Below are 20,000 nucleotides of genomic sequence, written 5' to 3' on the forward strand. Positions count from 1 at the left end.
TTGGCACACGGAGACGACCGTGAAATGGCTGTCTGGCGCCGGCACCGGAAGGCTTGTCACATGGTAACTAAGAAGTGAAGTTGTCGCCATTGTTACTAGTGACGTCATAATTATATGTACACTACACGCGAAACGGGACTGCAAGTCATGACGACCTGATGTATGTGTATACATGTTTTTGTGTGTATGTTTATTCATGTACATGTATTGTGGATATGTATGTATATAAGTACATATTTATTCATATATCCATGCGTGTGTAATTTTGTTTATAAAAGAAGGAAATTTTCTCTGATACAAGTTATGTTAAAGGCGACAGCATTCTGAGAGTTATCTAACTTTTTCCGGAATTTCATTTTTGATATCTTTCCTTCAGGAGGTAGAGAATAAACAAGCCCGTGTATATGATTATATAAGTATATATAGAATTGTGTATGTATACATGTGTGTATCTGTGCACACACGTGTGCGTGTGTACAGGCGTGTGAGGAGATAGGATAAAAATGGAGCGCGAGTTAGAGCATGTGTCGACGGTGATGGTGGTAGGAAGGACGAGGAGGAGGAAGAGGAAGAGGAGGAGGAGGAGGAAGAGGCATAGGGTGTGTCGCCGGTTCAAAAAAGGGCGTGCCCGAAGGGAGGTACCACATGTGGAGATAGGAGGGAAAGAGGGGACGAAGAAGGAAGAAGAGATATTTCAATCTATGAATACGAGGGTGATGGAGAGCACGTAGAGAATGAGGATGTGTTTGTGTGTGTGTGCGTGTGTGTGTATGTGTGTGCGTGTGTGTGTGTGGAGGTGACCATTTTGGGTGTGGCTTTTGGTGAATGTAGTGGTAGGGGGCGTGTATGTGATTCACCATGGTGGTAGACCGTATGTGTGTGTGTGTGTGTGTGTGTGTGTGTGTGTGTGATTACCACCATTGTCTTGGATCACGTGTTGGACTCGAGATCGACAGCTATTTCCCTCCCGGAGGAGAGCTCAGAGCTTATATATGACCGATCTATGGGTAATGCTGTGACCTTACACGCGGACACACACATACCCAACTCCTCGCCCACGAGAGTTGGAGTAACGACTCGCAGCGCAGCGGTACTGATTTTTTTTTTTAAGTCCTGGGCGGGATTCGAACCCGGACCGCCGTAGTGGCTCCCGGGAACTCTACCACTGCGCCACGAATAGTGTGTGTGTGTGTGTACACTGAAATCTTTTGGTCCTTTTTGGCATCGAGTCTTTATAAAGAACTCTCCAAGAATATAATTTTTATTCAATAATTCCTCCATTTAAAGAATACACGTAGCGTAGGTCTGTTATTGTTATAATAAGCTGTTCTTTGTGATATTGTTTCGTCTTTGCGGAATTGTCCTTACATATGTGAATCGTTATAGTGTAATAAATTGCAGTCTTACGTAACATGATTTAGCAGTAAAGTTTAATGCCGTTTAGTGTAGTTTATATAGTCTAGTCGAGTGTAATGTAGTATATATAGTTTAAAGTATTGCGTAGTGTCGTATGTATAGTTTGATTTAGTGTGCAGTTTAAGATAATAGTTCCAATATAGTGAAATGCAGCCTAATATAGTTTAGTGACGTGTTTTAGTCCAGTGTACTATAGTGTAATATTGTGTAGGGTACTGTGATGTGATAGTGTTGTGTAATGATGTAATGGTTTAACAACCTGTGTAGGGTACTGTGATGTGATATAGTATTGTGTAATGATGTAATAGTTTAATTACCTGTTATAGGTAAATAGGAATGGTGTACACGATTTGAATGTACAATCCCGAACAAAAGTTCTGATTCATGCCACACTTCTCAAAACGTCAATATTTGTTTTTTACCGAGTACGTGAAATAATGTCATATGTAGTATTTAGCTTAGTTGGGTGACTTTCTTGAATGGATAAAAAGGAAAAAAATTGTCAAAGAATTTAAATTTTGTATCATGGGAAAAAAAACTCTGGATGGTTCAGAACTTTTGCACATGACTGTGCGTGAATTAGGCTCAGGTGTGGGATTTCCTGTACAGCACCTTAAGGAATAGTGTACCTGCGTCCAAAGTTGGAGGGACGGGAAGCAAAACAATGGAACTTGGGAGTATTTTAATGCCAATAACCAGCGCTTCTTTCCTTAGGGAGAAGTGCAATGGTATCGTCATCGGAAGCGTGTTGGTTTCGCATTCGCTTAGTTGTAGGTTCGAATCCCGCACTCCTCTCCCCGATTGTTCGAACAGTCCCCAAAAGCACATAACAGGGCATAGGGATCAACATTCCTCTTTAAGTGGAGGAGAACTTCCAATCATGAAAGAATTCTGCGTGACTCAGGTCCATAAGGAATTCACTGAGGTTCTTAAAATATCGACTGCTCAAGACATGCAATCAAGACTTCATGCGGGATGGGTTGGTGGGGTTGAGAGAGAAAGGGGTTGGGGTTGAGGTAGAGGAAAAGAAGGGAAAGGGAGGGGAAGAATAGAACAAGGTAAAGTAATGGAGGAAAGGTAAAGGGAGAGAGAAGGAGGTAAATAAGAGGGAGAAGGAAAGGAAAGAGAATGAATTGAATATAACAGCAGAACTTGATAGAACAGAACGGAATAAAAGAGGATGGAAGAGGGGAAGGGAAATGAAAGGAGGGAAAGGAATATAAAGGAAAGGAAGGGAATAAAAAAGGGAAAGGTAACAAAGGAAGGGAAGGGAAGGCAAAACGAAAATTAAGGGATAGAAAAGAAGGAAGGGAAGGGAGTGGAAAGGGGAGGGAATAGAAAGGAGAAAGAAGGAAAGAAAAGGAAGAGGAGGAGACGGATAAGGAATTTGAGGAGCGTATTACGCCAGGAGGCGCTGAGTAGCTTCGGCCGAAGCCGTCACCTTTGGTCTATTATGTGACTTGAGGACTGTTTGGAGGCAGGTAACACAGTCATTGCTACTGGGAATAGGAGAGGAGTGCGGGACTCGAACCCACAACTAAGCAATGGGGAAGGCATACAAGTTCATCTCTGTGATTCATCAAATTGTGACTAAAAGTGGTGGCACACTAGGCATTTCTCACTAGCATGCTACTTGCTTTTGCTACTCAGATTAGAAACCACTTCGGTTTTTTTTTTTTTTTTTTTTTTTTTTTTTTCAAATTTCCAAATGTCAAATTACTCGTATAGCGAGAAGCTGAGTGACGAACTAAGAAGTTAAACCTAGATTACGAAAGTTAGACGCATTCTTGAGATGTTCTTACGGAAGTCTAGAATATTGTAACAGCGGTAGTTTGTTTTCAAACCAAGTAGCAAAACCAAATAGCATGCTAGTCTAGTGTGCCGCCAGCTTAATTGAAGAGCAGGCGGGGAGATTTGACAGCGGACAGTATGTCACCAGTTGGCGGTGTTGTCTTGCACCAAAATGGCGTAGTGAGGAGTCCTGTGGTGATGGAAGAAAGGATGGTGGTGAGTGGTGGTGGTAGTGGTGTTAGGGGGGGATGATCTTCTTCTTCTTCCTCTTCTTCTTCTTCCTCTTCTTCCTTTTCTTCTTCCTCTTCTTCTTTTTCCTCTTCTTCTTCGCGTTCTTCTTCACGTTCTTCTTCTTCTTCCATATCTTAATTTTCTATATCTTCGTCTTCTCCTCCTCCTCCTCCTCCTTGTCCTCTTCCTTTTTCTCCTCCTTCTCCCTCTCCTCCTCTTCTTCCTCCTCCTCCTCTTCTTCTTCCTCCTCATCCTTATGCTCCTCTTCCTCCTCCTCCTCGTCTTTCTCCTCGTCTTCCATCTTTTCTTCTCTCTCCTCCTCCTCTTCCTCCTCCTCCTCCTCCTCTTCCTCCTAAGACCGACATATTTTTAATAATCGTGACAAGATGGCCTGCTGGCCTAAGGGGAACCAACATGTGGCACAGACTTGTACAGATACTCTCCCACGTCATCACCCACTCCTCTTCCTCCCTCCTCCTCCTCTTCCTCCTCTTCCTCTTCCTCCTTCTCTTCCTCTCTCCTCCTCTTCCTCTCTGCTCCTCTTCCTCCTTCATCCTCTTCTTCCTCTTCCTCCTTCCTCCTCCTCCCTTTAAGCCTGTCTCGTCTTCTTGCTCCTCTTCCTTGTGCAGCAGCAAGAACGAGACGAGGGTAAAGCGCTGTGCCCTCCTTCCCCCCTCCTCCTTTTCCACTTTCACCCCTTCCCCCTTCCACTCCTTCTCCTCCTTCCCCTCTTCCCTTTCCCTCTCCCTTGCTCTCCCTTCCCCTTCTTCTCCTCCTTCCCCTCCTTCCTTCTTCCCCTCCTTACCCCCTTCCTCTCCTTCCCTCCCTCCCCCTCCTCCGTCTCCCCCTCACCTCCTTCCCCCTTTCCCCCCTTCCCCTTCCCCCCTTCCCCCCTCACTCCCCCCTTCCCCTTCCCCCCCTCACCCCACTCGGTCAATAGACTGCACTAAGTGGAAACTTACCATAACACACCAACAACGCTGTACAAGGCGGCAAGAGACCCTAAGGCCTACACTAGGCAGTTCCATGTCCCTTACCAGCTGTCATCCCTATCCATAAAGTTATCTAACCTTCTCTTAAAGCAACCGATAGTTTCAGCGCTCACTAACTAACTGGTTACTAAGTCTAATCCATTTGTTAACCACTCTGTCGGTAAACCAGTTCCTCCCTATTTCCTTCTTAAACCATAAAAAAAAATCTGAAATTTAAGAGCATAAGTATAGAGGAGACTGTAAGAGACCATAAGGCCTACACTAGGCAGTTCCATGTCCTTTACCATCAGCGCTCACTACATGGTTACCAAGACGATGTGTATCTAGTTTTCTAGTCCTTATCCTGAAATAAAATCGCCTGTCGACACCATAAAATTAATTTGTACTACACAGTCAAGCGTTCAACGTCTTAAGGGCGGGATGCGGCACACACCTCTACGGACCCGGCTTACGCAGCGTTCTATTGTAATTGGAAACTCGTCTTTAGTCTCTAAAGAATGCAAGTCACTTAACTTTCTTTGTTAACCTAACTTCGTTTGTTAACTCAACTTCCTTCGTTAACTTAACTTCCTTCGTTAACTTCCTACATTAACTTAACTTCCTACGTTAACTCAACTTCCTTCGTTAATTTAATTCCCTTCGTTAACTCAACTTCCTTTGTTAACTTTCTTCGTTAACTCAACTCCCTTCGTTAACTTAACTTCCTTCGTTAACTTAGCTTCCTTCGTTAACTCAACTTCCTTTGTTAACTCAACTTCCTTCGTTAATTCAACTTCCTTCGTTAACTCAACTTCCTTCGTTAACTTAAACCCCTTTGTTAACTTAAACCCCTTTGTTAACTTAAATTCCTTTGTTAACTTAAACCCCTTTGTTAACTTAAATTCCTTTGTTAACTTAAATTCCTTTGTTAACTTAAATTCCTTTGTTAACTTAAATTCCTTTGTTAACTTAAATTCCTTTGTTAACTTAAATTCCTTTGTTAACTTAAATTCCTTTGTTAACTTAAATTCCTTTATTAACTTAAATTCCTTTTGTTAACTTAAATTCCTTCGTTAACTTAACTTCCTTCGTTAACTCAACTTCCTTTCTTAACTTTTGTTAACTTAATTCCTCTCCGCTTCAGCCCCATCCCCCCCACCTGATGGCGTTATCACACTGGGAAATATTTTCCCTCGACTGTTGGAGGAAATTTCCAGCTTACGGTAAGAAATCTGATATGCTGGAGGAAAAGAAATTTCCGTCAGCACGTCAAATGACATTTAAATTGTTGAGAAAACAAAATATATTTTGCTGTAGTGACTTGACGGCGGAAAAAGTTCTGAAGGTTGGTGGTACCGCCGATTAGTTGGAGGTTGGAGGAAAAATAGCCCAGTGTGATACGGTCTTTAAATCTCTGTTTGACCAACTCTAGGTATTTCCCAAGGATAGAAGCACCGGTTACTGAAGATGACATACTAAATACTTGACTGATTCTAATGTTTGTTGTGAATCGAATTATTAACCTCATTAAGTCTGCAATGGATCCTAAGCATTTTTGGAGCCATGAAAGAGGCTACTGTATTCTTAAAGGATAAAAAAAAAAGTGTGTTGATGCAATAATAGCAGCTTCTGACTTCCCAAACCCAACAAAGAGTTTTGTTGAAGTCTTGATTTCAATGAGCGTTTCCTCCCTCTTCCAGATGTGTCGAGACTATTTTTCTAAAAGTTTCGGACAAGAGCGGCTTTTTAAAGTGGTGGTGAACGAAACGTTCAGCAACGAGTATGTTCCAATTTGTTCATTTGACGTATCTCCTCCTAAACTACAGTTTAGAATTTCCGACGCGTATTAGATATGTTTAGACTGTTTTCGAAAAGGTTCGGACAAGAGCGTCTTTTTCAAATGAAGATGAACGAAACATTTTGCAACAACGTTGATATATTCCAAAATGTATATTTGATGTATCTCCTAAATTACAGTTTAGATTTTCGGACGTGCATTAGATATATTGCGACTTGGTTCCGAAAGGTTCGGTCAAGAGCGTGCGTTGTCTAAGATAATGAACGAATTCTATTGAAACGAGTGGTCACATTTCATTTGTCGGATTGTATCTGTCAAAAATACATTTCAGAACAAACTGGTTATGGTTGTTAACTATGTGATGTCAATATATTTTATACTCAACATTTCAATTTGCTGCCGCCAGTTGATTTTATTCAGCTGAAAGAAACGTCAAAATGTGTGTGTGATTCACCATGGTCTTTGGATCACGTGTTGGACTCGTGATAAACAGTTATTATCCTCCCGGATGAGAGCTCAGAGATCGTATGACCGATCTATGGGTAATATTGTGACCTTACACACACACACACACACACACACACACACACACACACACACACACACACACACACACACACAACTCCCCGCCCACGAGAGTTGGAGTAACAGCCCGCAGCGCAGCGATACTGAAATTATTTCAGCCCTGGGCGGGAGTCGAACCCGGACCACCTTAGTGGCAGGCGAGAACTCTAACCACAGCGCCACGAGGTGTGTGTGTGTTTATTTGCCTAATTGTATTATATCGGAAAAGAAGCAACGCTCGTGGGGGTCCCGTCCCCTACTCCACAATGCATCATACGTAGCCTCAAATTCCTGTACAGTACCAACTTCATTTATATTCTTGATAACCAGTTATCATAATTAGATTTGAATTAATTTATTGTTAGAGCTTGAGCTTAAGCTATTCCAAGTATTTATTAATCTCTATTGGAAACTGCATTGTGTGCGTGTGCACGTGTGCGTGTCTTTACCTAATTGTTTTATATAGGAAAGGAGCTATACTCGTGGGGTTCAGCTATCATCTCAAGTTTTGAAATAGCTTATGGTGTTAACTTGTGGTATATCATCGAAACTAATCCATATTGTGTGTGTACGTGCGTGTGTACATGCACTACGTGCACGTGTACGACTACGACAATTAGCAATGTACACAGAGGTGCTGCATATTTACATAAGAATGTTGTCCGGGGGGAACATTTAAGCCCACACAATTTTTCTCTTGATTGTTCCTGCCTTTTTCTGAACACTCCAGACTTAGTAATTAATCACTGAGACTGTATTTCTCCTCTCAAACAATAGATAAATGAATGGAAAAATAAACTTCCGTGCCGCTCAAAAACGAATAAACAAATGAATAAAGAGATAAATGAATAAATAAATAGAGCTGCTAAAATATAAAATATAAATGAATTAATAAATGAATAGATTACATTCAGTTGTCCCTCCTTGCCGTTGCCTCTTCCTTCAGCTTCTCTCCTGTGTGAGTCCACTTCTTCAGCGCGATGCTGTCCCCCATGGATAGAAGCTCTGGTTATGACTGAAATATTCTGCTGCTGTGGTTTAGATCTTGTTTCGTAATACGTAGTCCCGCGTTCGAATCTCAACAGCAGTCTCCCCACCCCCGGTGACTGCCACTCTCCTCTGGACGAAAACAAACGATAAACGTCTCACGGCGTGAGCTCCTCGCTTTGCTTTAAATATCTCTCCATCTCCCTTTCCCCTTCTCCCTCTCTCCCTCCCCCTTCACTTCCTCGCTCCTCCCCCCTCTCCCAATCTTTATAAGTATTCTTCTCTACTCCCACAAGGCAACGGAATGAAAATGCGAAGCGTCTGAGTATGTAATTCTGTTCACATAATTACATAATTGGCAGTAAATTTCCCTTAAATCAGGGGCTAGTGCCTACAGGTCTACAGCACTACGCATTCTTATGCAAGGATAATATTTAATTGTATAATTCATTGTAATGTATAACTGTATATGTGGATGTAATGCTGTGTGCGTTTGTTGTGTACACACACATACACACACATATAATGTATATATGTACACTGGCTACCTCCCTTATAAGTGGGAAGAAGCCTTGTGATATATATGTAGATACAAGTGTTGGGCTCAGTCCGGAGACTAGGCATCGGCTCCTGGGACCGCACCTATTGGTGAGTAGCGTTTAAGGTGTTAATGGGACATTGGGGGAGGCAAGTGATGACGCGTGGTGGTGGTGTAAGTGGTGGTAGTGGTGGAAAGAACGGTGGCAGAGATCTTGCACCGGATATTGGACCTGCACAAAAACAGAAAATGCTGCTTCACCGGTTCGTCTGGGAATCTGGATATGGTCACTAGAACAGGTCCGGGACTCGTGCGTGCACTGACCAACGAGTTTTAGTGATGCCCAGTCCTCACCACTAACTTCCCTCCACTAAACACTACCACTAACCCTGCCCGCTAACCGGCACATCCCAGGGCCGGCGAGGTCATAAAAGAGTTGGGGGAGGGACTCACTAGCGCCCTCTGAAGTTTTTTTTTTTTTTTCGGGAGTCGCACTCGCCCGCTGTAGACTTGGCAACAAAGGTCAACACGGGTCAACTTGAGGGTCAAGGGCAGAGCTCTAAGGGCAGGATGCCAAGAAGGAACAAGAATACTAGGAGTGGTAAAGCTTGTTAGGCCTTCACGGGTTATGGGGCAAAGGAGAGGTTGTGTGTGTGTGTGTGTGAGAGAGAGAGAGAGAGAGAGAAAAGGAAAGAAATGAAGAGAAAGGGAGAAATATGAGAGAGGAACCAATAGAAAGGGAGAGAAAGAGATAAGGAGAGATAGAGTGAAATACAGACAGACAAGGAAACAGGTAGCGAGAGAGAGAGAAACAGGCGGAGGCAGAGAGACAGAGGAAGATAAGGAGAGAAAGAGAGAGAGAGAGAGGGTGGGTGCATCCTTGTTGGCTCTTCTTCTTCCTCTTCTTCCTCTTCTTCTTCGGGAGGCACCTGAGGGCGAAGAGGAGGCGGCGTTGGTAAGAGAGTTTTCCCAGCGGCGCCCCCCCCCACCCCCTCTCCTCGCGCCCGTGATTCGTGGGGTCGTTACTGCTAACATTGAGCAAAAATAACCCCGGGTAGGTTGACTACATCTCTTACCCCTACTCCTCTTCCTCCTCTTACTCGTCTTCCTCCTCCTCCTCCTTCTCCTCCTCCTCCTCCTCCTCCTCCTCCTCCTCTTCTTCCTCCTCTTACTCGTCTTCAGGCTCTTCCTCAGCCTTCTCCTCCTCCTCTTCTCTTTTTCCTCCTCCCTTCCTTCTCCTCGTCTTCCTCTTCATCCTACTCTTCTTCCTCCTCTTCCTCCTCCTCATCTTCCTCCTCCTCGTCTTCTTACTTTTCTTCTTCCTCTTCCTCCTCCTCGTCTTCTTACTTTTCTTTCTCCTCCTCCTCCTCCTAATTTCCCCCTTCTCCTCCCCCTCCTTCTTCTCGTGTTCCTCCTCTTCCTTTTCCTCCTCGCCTTCCTCCTCCTCCTCCTCCTCCTCCTCCTCCAACTTATGTATCAGCCTCCTTGGGGGCAGGTTGTAAACACACTCTTCCCCTCCCCTCCCTCCTCCTCCTCCCTCTCACCCTCCTCCTCCCACCCTCCTCCTCCTCCCACCCTCCTCCTCCTCCCACCTCTTCCTCCTCCTCCTCCCACCTCTTCCTCCTCCTCCTCCTCCTCCTCCTCCTCTTCCCACCTCTTCCTCCTCCCTCTCCTTCTCCCCTCCTCCTCCTACCTCCTCCTCTTCCCTCTCCTCCTACCTCCTCCTCCTCCCCTCCCTCTTCCTCCTCCTCCTCCCTCTCCTCCTACCTCCTCCTCTTCCCTCTCCCCTCTCCTCCTACCTCCTCCTCCCTCTCCTCCTCCCCTCCCTCTTCCCCCTCCTCCCCTCCCTCTCCTCCTACCCTCCTCCTCCCTCTCCTCCTCCCCTCCCCCTCCTCTTCCCCCTCCCCCTCCTCCTCCTCCTTTTCTCCCATCTTACTCCACCTCCTCTCACCCTCCTCTTTATCAGACCATCCCCACCCCCTCAGGGCTGCACCTCCAAATGGAGGTTGGAGGTTGATGTGCTTTGAAGATGAGTAGCTGGGACGCGATCCTCTCCGACGTCCTTTTGGTTCATCTTGTTTCTTCTTCCCCTTCCTCCTCCTCCTCCTCCTCCTTCTCCTCTTTCTTTTCTTCTTCTTCATCTTCGTTTACTTTTTCTCTTTTCTCCTTTTCCTGTTCTTTTCTTCTTCTTCCTCCTCCTCCTCCTCCTCCTCCTCCTTCCTCCTTTTCTTCTTCATCTTTTTCTTTTTCTTCTTTTTCTCCTTTTCATGTTCTTTTCCTCTTCCTTCTCTTCTTCTTTCTCTTCCTCCTCCTCTTCGTTCTTCACTTCTTCCTTCTCTTCCTCTTCTTCGTTCTTCTCTTCTTCCTCTTGTTCTTTCTCTTCTTTTTTTCTCTTCCTGATCTTCTTTCTCATCTTTTTTTCACATCCTAATCTTCTTCCTCTTCTTCCTACTTCCCCCTCCCTCTTCTTCTGCCTCCTCATCCTCCTCCTCTTCTTCCTCCTCCTCTTCCTCCTCTTCTTCCTTCTCTTCCTCATCCTCCTCTTTTTCCTCCTCCTTCTTCCTCCTCCTCTTCTTCCTCCTCTTCTTCCTCCTCTTCTCCGGCCAAAATACACTGGTGCCACGTCCCGTGAGGCACTCCTGTGCACGCAGTGACTTGTCGCCAAGATTGCTGGTGCCAGATGCCAGAGGAATCCTTTCTGACGCCGCCGTGAGCGATCATCGTGTCAAACACCTTCTCCAAGTCTAAAACATTTTAATATTTTATCCTCGTTAACACTAAAACTAATGGATCTCTCTCGTTCTCTCTTGCTCTCTGTCGCTCTCTCTCTCTCCTCTCTCTCCTCTCTCTCTCTCTCATCGTTTGGTGTCAGCGTCATATGGTCGCCGGCTACATGACACCCCGCCGGGAAGTTTTCTCATCTATGAAATAATTTTTTTTATATGTTTGTTATATTTGTTTTTATTTATATATATATATATTTTTTAGATTTTCATCTTGTTTCCCTTTATTATTATTGTTATTATTATTATTATTATTGTTATCATCATCATCATCACCATCACCATCGTCATCAATCATCAAGCATCAATATTTCATCATCCATCTCCAGGTGTGGCCTTGGGTCTTCTGACTTTTATTTTATTCCATTTCATTTTATATTATTTTTTACACACCTCTAGTCGCGTGCAAAAATGTAACGATAAAAATGACCACCAGCGTGATTAATTGTAAAAAGAAAAAAAAAAAAATGACGTATAATGAGTTCGTGATCGTCCGTTTTCTAATCAGTTTTCAACATTGGCAAACCTGAAAGACAACGTAAAGAAAACGTAATAAACAGATTTCTAAATCTTAACAAATCTGTTTTCAATATATCTCTAAATATTAGCAGATATGTTATAAACTGATTTCTGTAGGTAAATAAAATTTGATGAAATTATTTCCATATGTTAGCAAATCTGTTTTCAACAGATTTCTAAACGTTAACAAATTATGATGAAAATAATTCTGAAAAGTCAATGAATATAAAAAAAAAATCTAAACGTACACAAAATGTGACAGATTTTTGAACATTAAAAAAAGATTATTAACGTATTTCTTAACATTAAAAAAAATCTGATGACAGATTTTAGTGTTGAGAAACCAGGCACCTACTGATTTCTGTATGCTTACGAATGTCATCAAATTTCTTGATTTTAAACTAAATATCTGGTTACTGTGTGTGTGTGATTCACCATGGTCTTGGATTACGTGTTGGACTCGTGATCGACCGCTATATCCCTCCCGGAAGAGAGCTCAGAGCTCATATATGACCTATCTGTCGGTAATGCTGTGACCTTACACGCACACATACACACACAACTCCCCGCTCACGAGAGTTGGAGTAACGACTCGCAGCTCAGCGATCCTGAAATTATTTCATCCCTGGGCGGGATTCGAACCCGGACCGCCGTAGTGGCGGCCAGGAACTCTAGCAACTGAGCCATCAAGTCGTGTGTGTGTGTGTGTGTGTGTGTGTGTGTGTGTGTGCATGTGTGTGTGTGCATGTGTGTGTGTGTGTGTGTGTGTGTGTGTGTGTGTGAGTCACACAAAGATGATTAAAATAGTTTAGCGTCAGGAGGAATAGGAAGGAGACAGACCACCAGAGTTTTATTTTATTTAATTTAATTTTATTTCATTTTATTGCTTTTTTATCCTATGCTTTTTCTCTTTTGTCTTCTTTTTCGTATCCTTTTTGTCTTGTTTTTCTTCCTCTTCCTTTCCTCTCTTCTCTCCTCCCTCCTCTCGCCTTCTCTCCTCTCCTCTCCTCTCTCCTTTCCATTCTCCTTATCTCTCCTCTCTTCTCTCTCTCCTTGTCTCTTTCTCTCCCTTTTCTCTCTCCTCCTTTCCTTCCTCTCTCTCCCTCCTCTCTTTCTCTCCCTCCTCTCTCCCTCCCTCTGACTCACGTCAAGTCCAGGATTCTTCGTAATTTCACGATCGTAAAATAGAACAGTGTCAAGTAGGCCCAAGGACTCGGGGGCACTCGGTGACCCTGTTCTTGTCCCCCCAACGACAAGCGATGATGGTCGGTGAGACTAAAAAACGATGGTGATCGTCGCAGAGAGCGTCTGCAATATATATATATATATATGTATATATATATGTATATATATAAGAAATAATCGTCAAAATAGTAAAGTTATAGTAAAGTTTTTACACCACGAGGCGCTGAGCCACCTTCGGACGAGAAGCAGCAAACGCTGGTAGGCACTGGGGATTCAAACCCGGGTCCTCCTGATTGCGAGGCAGGATTGGGGGCAGAGGATTGCATTAAGGGAGGAGGAGGTATAGGAAGAGATGTAGGAGGAGGGGGAGGAGTTATAGGAACAGGACTTGGAGGTGTAGGAAGAGGAGGAGGCGTAGGAAGAGGAGGCGTAGGAAGAGAACAAGGAAGAGGTGTAGGAAGAGAACAAGAAGGTGGTGTAGGAAGAGGAGCAGGGCAATAAGAGGAAGAGAAGCAGTAGGATGTGTTGGAAGTGGAGAAGGACTGTAGGAGGAGGAAGACGAAGAGGAAGGAGAGAAGTAGGAGGAGGAGGAGGAGGACATGGCGACGACGAGGAATGTGTGAAGTGACTAAAGGACTGGGAAAAGTGGAGTACCATTTTTTTTTTTTTCTGCGTAATTGTTTTTTCTTTTATCCTTGCGAGGTCGCCACTTCCAATTTTTTTTTTTTTTTTTTTTTTTGTCTGTGTGTGTTCGTGCGCGCGCGTGACCCGTGTGTGTTTGTTGCTAACATGACACTCCTTCAAGTTGAAGTAGAGGGGGAGGGGGGTGGGAGGTGAATGGGGGGGGGATAAGAGGTGGGGGGAGTAAGGGGGGCAAAGTGGAGAGGTTAAGAGCTGAGACCAAGAGGGGGAGGTGGGGAGAGGAAGAGGATAGGAGAGGGAAAAGGAGGAGGGGGAAGAAGAGGCGACCTTTTGGTCCGTAACAAGTTCAAATCCAGAAGAATGAAAAATGAATAAATATTTGAATGCATTAACAGGACGTTATAAATGAAACAATTACTTGAATTATATTACAATATATTAAGTTTTTATATAAACTAGTTTTAAGATAATTAACATTACTATATTCTATTGTCTCCCAATAATATTATTTATTTATCTTTCTATTTTTGCTTATTTTTATTCGTTGATTTCGTGATTGACAAGATTGTTAGGATTAGCTTGAAGTTCGTGATTTTTATCTATTTATCTTTATTAATTGACTACGTGGGTGGAGAATTTGTTTCTACCTACATCAATGTAAACTCTCCCATCATGAGAGTAGAAGGGCATTGTGCCCCATATTGTATTTCGAAGAAAATTAATAATAATAATAATAGTAGTAATAATTAATAATAATAATTGATAATAATAGTAATTATAGTAATTGATAATAGTAATAATTAATAATAATAATAATAACCCCCTCCTCCATTTTGACCATAATTATTATTTAATCTTACTTGAAGCCAGTTCATGTTTTAGATAAAAAAAAAAATCGCTAGGTTCGTTTACTTGTATATTCTAAGCCCGGTGTCACACTGCCCGGCGGCGCCGTTGCGGCCTTATGTCGTCGACAGCAAAGTCTCCCTTATTAGGAGTCCTTAGACTCGAAAGGTTTTACGAGAGTGTCTGAAGCAGGGGGGCGGGAGATGGTGGTCGTTCTTACATCAAGTTGTGGCTGCTGTCGCTAGGTGATTTTATTAAGCTGATTGAAGTTGAAAACATCATCTGGCCGCATCCGGCGGCGCCGCTCAGTGTGACACAGGCCCAAGAATGCGTCTTCCACGTAGGACAAGATAAGCGTTGAAATTTGGGTAAATGGTGTTAATTTAGGCTTCTGGATTTAAAAAATAAATGAAAAATCTTGCTAAGACAAAATAGGGGATGAAATTTAGGATAAATTAGATTTAGCTCTAGATTGTGAAAACGCTTAAATTCAATCGCGACAAAATATGCGAAGGAATTTGGAAAAATGGAGTTAATGAAGAAAGCTTAGAAACATAGATTACGAAAATGATTAAAGAAAATAAAATTTAGGATAAATTAGATTTAGCTCTAGATTGTGAAAACGCTTAAATTTAATCGCGACAAAATATGCGAAGGAATTAGGAAAAATGGGGTTAATGAAGAAAGCTTAGAAACATAGATTACGAAAATGGTTAAAGAAAATCTAAACACTTGTTCGCGAGATAGGCTAGTTCAGCTGAGGCCTGAGTGGCACATAAAATAACGAAATCTGAAACGAGACTTTGATACTTTCTGTTTGCGTTTTGCATTTACGCGACGATGCATCAACGAGTACATGTGTCGAGCCCGGACCGTACTTAATATATTTCATACATCAACACAGACAACTTAATGACCCTTAGTCCTGAAAGCTTAGCAATTTATTGCCCCTCTTTCAGGAAAATTTCAGAGATAAAGATCTTGATGAAGCCTTTTTTTTTCTTTTTTTCTTTTTTGACGACTAGGCTTATGAGTGACCCGTGACCTTTCGTGACGTCACGTGACCTCGCTCGAGGTCGAGAACCAAGGAATAACGAGCGTGGCGAAGATAACAGACGAACGCTATACACGGGTGATGTGCGTCTTTGCTTGCACGGGAGTTGATGCGAGAATTTGTACTGAATATGAATTTAGGTATTTGCGTACACACACACACACACACACACACACACACAAACTCGTAGCTCGGTAGAGTTCCCGGCCGTCACTACGGCGGTCCGAGATCGAATCCCGCCGAGGACTGAAATAATTTCAGTATCGCTGCGCTACGAGTTGTTACTCCAACTCTCGTTGGCGGGGAGTTGGATGTATGTCTGTGTAAGGTTACAGCATTATCCATAGATCGGTTATATATGAATTCTGAGTTCTCTTCTGGGAAGGAAATAGCTGTCGATCACGAGTCTAACACATGATCCAAGACCATGGTGAATCACACACACACACACACGCACGCAAAATATCTCATTGTTTCTGAGAGTGTGAACCACAAACCTCATTAAAATCTCCAGCCATCAAACCAAAATAATAATGAAGGAGACTGCAAGAGACCGTAAGGCCTACACTAGACAGTTCCATGTCCATTACCACGTGTCATCCCCATCCATAAAGTTGTCTAACCTTTTCTTAAAACAATCGATAGTTTCAGCGCTCACTAACTAGATGGTTACTAATTCCATTCGTTAACCATTCTATTGGTAAACCAGTCCGTGCCTATTTACTTCTTAAATCTAGAGCCCAGTTTATCTTCCTAGAATTGTTATCAGATAAGAAATGTCTACTGTTTCTATTCTAGAAGGAATTGTTAACTTGTATAAACGCAACTACCTTCCAGTACATCTTACGATTATCTTAGAATTATAAGATAAAGAAAGTCTCAAATTTGAGAACATGTTTGCATTCTTACAGGCAATGAGGTTAGCAAAACATTCGAAACTTTTTCGTTATGAAGTACGTTTTCCTTGTTCTTGAGTTGTTTGTGGGAATTAATGAATATGTGAATACAAAGCGAAACTGTTAGATTTATGTCGTTAGCTTCTAATGTTACAAGCGGCTTCGAATGAGTAGATAAGGAAACTCGTTAAAATGTATTAAACTTGTTCGCTTCGGGCAAGAATGTCTTGGTACAGCGACTTGACGTCACGCGTAGGCTCCGCCCCCAAGTGAGTGAACAAACATGGTATACGTAGATCTAGGCTATTATTTAGTTTATATTTTTTTTATGTTTATTTTTAACCTATTTTTTTCGAACCTGCCTTTTGTATTTTATTTTAAATTGTTTTGTATTGTTTTAAGTAGTTTTTATTTCTATTTCTAAACTGCTTGAGTATTTTTTTTCAAACTATATTGTCACAACGATTTAAAAGGACATCTTTTAAGGACGTAAGCGTCTAGAGGCGTAAATCACTGTTCATATTTGTGAATACACACACACGCACAAGTCCCCCGTTTTAATGTTTAAGCGTTGCATTGTGGGCACTTGAGACTGCGGTTAGGCAATCCCGGTGCTTGTAGAAGGTCCAAATTACCCTTAGACGTTGTTGTAAGAACCCTTGAGAGGGACAGAACATCGTCAAAATCCGGGAAGGGAAGTGGAGGGCGGGAGGGAGGGGGGTACCCCTAATTTTTTTTTTTTTTTTTTTTTTTTTTTTTTTTTTTTGTGGTTTGGATTCTTACCAGAAACACGTTTTGCATCTTGCTGTCTCGTCATACGACCAGTGGCGATAATTATTTTTGTTTTATCTGTTTTTCCTCTGCGATAGAAGCTGCCTGTGAAAACAAGCTTGTCAGTCATTGACTCTAAGAAGAGGGATTGTAGAGAGGAAAGGGAATGCAATTCTGTCCATTAGTATTATAATTAGTAGTAGTAGTAGTAGTAGTGGGGGAGGAAGAGGAAGTTGAGGAACCGAAGGAAGAGGAGGCAGTAGGAGGGAGAAGAACCAAGAGGAGGGAAAGGAGGAAGAGGAGCAAGAGGAAAGAGGAATAGGAATACGAAGAGGAGGAGGAAGAGAAGGAGACAGAGAAGCAGCAGCAGGAGGAGGGGGAGGAAGAGGAGGAGGAGCAGGAAGAAGCATCACCAGTAGTAGTAGTAGTAGTAGTAGTAGTAGTGATTATGGCAGTAATGGTAAAAGTAGTGATAGTATCATTAACGATGGACTGTACTATCCTCCATAGATCGGAGCCATATCCTGGCTCTCACTCGGGAATGCAGTAGCTGTCGATCACAGGCCGGAACCACTATCCCTGCTGTGTCGATGTGTATGTGTGTGTGCGCGCGCGTGTGTGTGTTTGTGTGCGTGCGCGCTCGTATTGATGGTTGTCTGTATGTATATGTGTATGTATTTATGTATTATTGTATTTATTGAATTTGTATATGTATGTACGTATTGTATGCATGTGCTGCTTATGTATTGTATGGAGTGTATGTATGTACTGTATGTATATACCATGCGTGTGTATGTAGGTTTGTATGTATGTGCGTATGCACGTGGGGAATGTATGTATGTACTGTATGTATGTTTTACACTATGTAGTGGAGAGGCAAAAGAGGAGGGGGAGGGAGGGAGTGGGGGTAGTTATCGGCAACCCCCCAAAAGAAAGAGAGAGAGAGAGAGAGAGAGTGTCAGTCTGGATAACCCGAAGTCCCACTTCGAAAAACACGAAGAACTTAACGCGAGTTCGATAAGGACCCCAGCGTGTATCATCCGCAGACCTTCGTCAGGAAGGTTCTGCCAGACACCTTGAGGATAAGTGGAGGTTGGAGGGGGGGGGTGCTGGCTCTCGGCCCATAACTGACGCCGGCTGATCGGGAGACCTTAGGGCCTCGAGGGAAAGACCGAGGGACGGATTCTGGTCGACAGAATCTCGGTGTCGGTCACTCATGTCTTACAAGGGCGTGAATGGAGTTCTTATCGACAGATGTGTGTGTGCGTACGTGCACGTACACACACACACACATACATACATATATATATATATATATATATATATATATGTGTGTGTGTGTGTGTGTATGCAAAGAAATCACAAAACACACGTGATAAACTATTTTTGCAGAAACCACCGGGAAATTGAAAAAACAGATACCGAACGTTTTCGTCTATTTAGACATTTTCAAAGGTACAAAAAAGCAATACAGAAAGAAACAATAAATACATAAGAAGACAAGGATACTCGGAGAGGTCCCTTGTTACATTTTATCACACACAATTTTGTCAATAATAAAATTGTCCAATTTAAATAAACCCAAACTCAAGTTCATGTTATTTCCAAAATTTATTTTTATAAAACAAGATTCAATAATATTTCTATCTATAATATTATTACAAGAAGTAATTATTTTAGAATTTCCCCAGTCAATATTATGACCATAATCCCTTTGGTGGACAAATAATCCACTGGACACTTGCCCCGTTCTAATACTATATTTATGGTGGCCTATTCTTTTTTCTAGGCCTTTGCCTGTTTGGCCTATATAAATAAAATCACAGTTTTTATATGGTATGTTATAAATACATCCTTCTTTACTTCTTGGAGAATTTTTAATTAACAGACACACACACACACACACACACACGTTCGGACACACATTCATAGTATTATGTAAAAATAATTATGACTTTCCCTGAGGTAACTTCGGGTTTCGACAACGGAATCGCGTCTGCGGTTCGCCAGCTGGTGATGACTGACTACCCCCGATGACGTCACGCGTCGAGGCTCGGCTTCCGGTCCCGTATGTTCTCAAAGTCACTCTTTTCGTCACTGCAGGAGGCTACATTTGGGTCACGGTCAAATCGACGTTCTTTAAATCTTTGGCCCTTTATCTCTTTATCTTGTTGAACGCGGTTCGACAGACATGTGTTTGAAGTGATGTCTGAACGTGTGAACGGGGTACTTGGGGTTTAACCAACGTGTTCGACAACCAAATACCCCGTTCACACGTTCACACATCACTTTAAACACGTGTCTGTCGAACCGCTTTCGACGAATCGTTAGATCGTGGAAACCCCCTCTAACTCTTCAATTCTTTAGCTTAAACTCGTCAGCTCTTTAAAGAGGCTCGCTCGCTCTTTAGCTCTTTTTCTCTTTATATCTTTAGCTTCTACCCTCTCTTTGCTGTCCATTGAGATATGACTTATGGGTGACAGAAGAATTTTAAATAAGTTTAAGATGAAATGTTTGAGAAGTATGGTGGATGTTCCGAGGGTCGATAGCATGAGGAATGAGGTGAGGAGGAGAGGTGGGGGATGGAACGGGAGCTGGCAGATAGGTTTGATGAAAGAATACTGTGATATTTAACACACATGGAAAGAAAAAGGGAGGAAAGATTAGCAGAAAAAGGGTGGAAGGCAGAGGTGGATGGAGTGAACTTGACGGAAGACCTTGAATAGAATGGATGGATGGGGGTGAAGGGGGATATGAGTACGAGAGGAATGTCTATCGAGTAAGGAAGAGAGAAAGTAAGATATAACTGTATACAGGAAGAAGGTCGCCATGTAAATGAACCTGTGACGGTAAACCAGCCTCGGTTGTTGAGTCCTACTGTGGAGGTGCTGTGTCTTGCTGCATTGCGTCTGACCCGATGATCCTTCTTCCACAGGTAGCTAAGATAGAGGGGTGTTGGATGGGTCTAGAGTGGGTGTATGGTTTGGCTGGCAAACCCTCTTACAAGG

The 20,000-nt window shown here is 42.7% G+C and overlaps 1 protein-coding gene across 2 annotated transcripts in view; it reads left to right on the plus strand.

Annotated features, from left to right (window-relative positions):
* LOC143041434 (hemocyte protein-glutamine gamma-glutamyltransferase-like) overlaps positions 1 to 20,000 on the plus strand; it is a 120,980-nt gene that overhangs the window by 72,833 nt on the left and 28,147 nt on the right. The window lies entirely within an intron of this gene.

This window comes from Oratosquilla oratoria, chromosome 31, assembly GCF_046742065.1.
Source record: "Oratosquilla oratoria isolate Oo_2021 chromosome 31, ASM4674206v1, whole genome shotgun sequence".
NCBI lineage: Eukaryota > Metazoa > Arthropoda > Malacostraca > Stomatopoda > Squillidae > Oratosquilla > Oratosquilla oratoria.